The 3,541-nt window shown below is 35.0% G+C and overlaps 2 pseudogenes; both read left to right on the top strand.

The window, feature by feature from the left end:
- The window catches only part of LOC103596504, an 8,799-nt pseudogene extending 6,388 nt beyond the window's left edge, over positions 1-2,411 (top strand).
- On the top strand, positions 206-1,119 carry LOC103596503 (annotated as a pseudogene).
- Positions 2,412-3,541: the final 1,130 nt, after the last annotated feature.

Genomic DNA, 3,541 nt, shown 5'->3' with positions numbered 1-3,541 from the left:
ACACTCGGGAGAGTGCGGCACTGGGAGCGCAGCAGCACTCCTTCAGCGGGTTCGGATCCTATATAGGTATGACCGGTGCGCTCACAGCGCTCACTGGCTGAGCGGTGTGGCCGGTCTGAAAAAGGACAAAAAAAAAAAAAAAAAAAAGTGGGAAGAGCTGACCTCGTGGGCTCCAGCCCCTGTCTGCCCTGCAGTCCCTCCCTGGGTAAAGAAAGGCAAAGCAATAACTCCAAAAAATAGTAACAAAGCTTTGAGACCTCCCTTTGGTGAGTACGCTGTAAAGAGAGCTAAACAAAGGATAGCTCTACAAAGATGGGAAGATGAACTCAGCAGAAGAAAGACTCATAAAGGACTATTTGTTGAAAATACTGTTGACTTAGAGGACCCACCTTCAGAATTCTACTACATTAACGAATACAAACCAGCTCCTGGAATCAGCTTAGTAAATGAAGCTACCTTTGGTTGTTCCTGAAGAGACTGCTTCTTTGAGAAATGTCTTGCTGATTCTGGAGCTCTTTTGTCTTATAACAAAACCCAGCAAATTAAAATCCCACCTGGTACCCCCATCTATGAATGCAACTCAGGGTGTCAATGTGGATCTGATTGTACCAATAGTATTGTACGAAAAGGTACAAGATATTCACTTTGCATCTTTCAAACTAGCAATGGCTATGCTGGGGTGTAAAAACCCTTGTGAAGATTAGAAGAATGAGTTTTGTCATGGAATATGTTGGAGAGGTAATCACAAGTGAAGAAGCTGAAAGATGAGAGTTACATGACAACAAAGGAATCATATATCTCTTTGATCTGGACTATAAATCTGATGTATTCACAGTGGATGCAGCCTGATATGGAAAAGTGTCTCATTTTGTGAATCACAGTTGTGACCCAAATCTTCAGGTGTTCAATGTTTTCACTGATAACCTTGATACTTGTCTTTCCCGAATAGCATTATTTTCCATGGGAACCATAAATCCTGGAGAAGAGCTGACTTTTGATTATCAAATGGAAGATTCTGAAGGTATATCTTCAGATTCTATTGACCATGGCCCAGCCGAAAAGAGGATGCAAACTGTATGCAAATGTGGAGCTGTGACATGCAGAGGTTCCCGCAACTGAACTTTCAGGAAATCGAGCTGATAATAACTGTATTTTTGTTTTTTGTAATTGTTAACATTTTTTAAAAAGTAAGTATTTGGGACTCTTTTTCTTATATTATCAAGAATATACCTATGTTAATTTCCAGTTCATGCTTCAAGACATTTGCCAAATGCATTACTGATGCTTCTGAAGAGGGAAACAGGGTCACACAGACTGATTCGAAGATGCATATTTAGTGATTAGATACCAAACATGGAAGGTGAACTAATTACCCATCAGCATATGCATTCTTAAGAAATCTATGTGAATAGAAAAATGCCTCCTTCAGTGTTTGAAAAGTGTTAAACTAATAATAAGGTAACAATTGCTGAGATCAAACATTCAACTTGCCATACGCCGTGAGTTTGTAGAAATAATTCAATTTGGGCAAATACACAAGTTCTACTTTTGTTACTATATTGTCATTTATGTTTAATACTCATTGTATTTGAGACAAATAGGTGACACTGAATTTTATACTCTATTTTCTACTGTTTCATTAAAACATTGGCATCTTAATGATGTAGAGATTTAAGGCATCCAATTGAATTTTAAAAAATTTAATTTCAGTTTGATTTCATATTTTGAAGCAGTCCAGACCATTATGAAGAGGTGTATGTCTGAACCTGTAATTCTGAATTTTTTTTTTAATCCTGTGCAAGAAAATTCTTCAAAAAGCTCTAGAAGTCCAGAATGGCTGGCCATTGTGCTTGTTTTAAATGACAGGACAGTGGGACCAGGAGGGTTTTTTGGAGTGAAAGGGGAAATAGAGCACTTTAAGGGCTCCTTTTAATAACATGAATTAGGAGATCCGTGTTGAGTACGTCTGGCCCAAACTGTAAGACGAGGTACCTGGGGAGCAGCTGTACCTGATGATAACGTAATGTATGTAAACTTTACATTCTCTCAATTTCGGGCAGTTCTAACATTTCATTTCCACCAAAATTAATTTCTTTTTATATTTCCTGCAGCTTCTTAAAAAGTAATCTACGTTTTGAACTGATATTTGTTTTATATTTGAATTTTTTAGATGTGAAAAAGCTAAACTTGGCTAAAGTAAAAAAAAAAAGTGCAAGAAGAATACAAACTAAGCATGTTTCTAAGAAACAAGAATTTGAGAGAAGAAAACAAGAGTGAGCAGAAGCTCAAAGGCACTACAAAAGGAAGAACTGGAATTGTTCAAAATAATGAGCAAAAAGAATAAAAAGGGCCAACCAAACTTGAGTTTACAAATGGAGCATCTTCTTCAAAAAATACAAGAAAAAAATTAAACCAGACATTTTGTCTTTAAGGATTGAAAATATCTGCTTTCTTTTTGGTGCGTTTGTGTGTGTAATAGATGCCTCCTAACAATGAACTAAATCTTTCAACATAAACCAGATTGTTAAGCCACACTAAATGTAAAATGTCAAAATATTTTTGTTCTTGTAAAAGAAAAAATTCTATATGCTTTACATAATATGACATGTTTCGTATATATTTGCCTCTGAAGGAAGATTGGCCTGAAGAACTGAAAGAACCTTCTATTTGGGAGATAGGCTCAAGCATGTAATATTTTCGTACAAATTTCGTATAAAATTTGTGTGAAATAAAATTTTTTGAAAAAAGGGAGCAAAGCTTTCAATAAAGCATATCTCTGAAATGTTTATACTGGGATGGACTTTCCAGATACCTGAGAGCGGGATATCTAGGTGTTGAAATGGAAGTAATTAGCTTGTTATTGTAAGATCTTTTAAATGATGATGGAAACCCAGCAGTACTGCAGCAAGAATTAAGCTTTCCTGATCCTGTGAAAGCCTAAACTGCAAGCTCTTTGTCACTGTGTCATTTCTATGGGTATCCTTGTGAGCTGAAGTAAACTACCAGGATAACTGCTTCTCCTGCCTCCCAATGGCAGCAAAATGAGAAAGACTTTGCTATAGTAACAAAAGGACTGATCAATAATTTGTAAAGCATTTGTAAAACATTGCATAACAAAGTTTAAAAAAAATAAAAAATACATATAAATGGGCAAACGCTAAACACTACAATAAAATTTTTAAAAAAACTAAGTTTAAAGTTCTTGCAAGGAATACATTTTAAATATAAAAACAGATAAGCTAAAACGCGACTGGAAAATTATAACGATAAGAAACTGGAATGGTTGTTTTAGTAACTTCAAAGTAAACTTCAAGGCAAGAGGGATTACTGGAGAAGATAAAAAAGCTACTTCTTATTGATAAGAACATTGAAAAATATTCATCAAAGAACACACATAAAAAAGTAACAGAAGAAAAAAAAAGAAATAGATAAATCCAACCGATTACAATTTTGATAATTCAAAAAATTGTACGAAAAAGCAAATGACCTGGAATAGATAAGATAATATTAAAAAAGAGGAACAAAATTGAAGGACTTTATA

The sequence above is a fragment of the Galeopterus variegatus genome, unplaced genomic scaffold (assembly GCF_000696425.1).
Source record: "Galeopterus variegatus unplaced genomic scaffold, G_variegatus-3.0.2 Scaffold2034, whole genome shotgun sequence".
Classification (NCBI taxonomy): Eukaryota; Metazoa; Chordata; class Mammalia; order Dermoptera; family Cynocephalidae; genus Galeopterus; species Galeopterus variegatus.
Note: the sequence above shows the minus strand (reverse complement) of the source record. Positions and strands in the feature narration are given on the sequence as shown.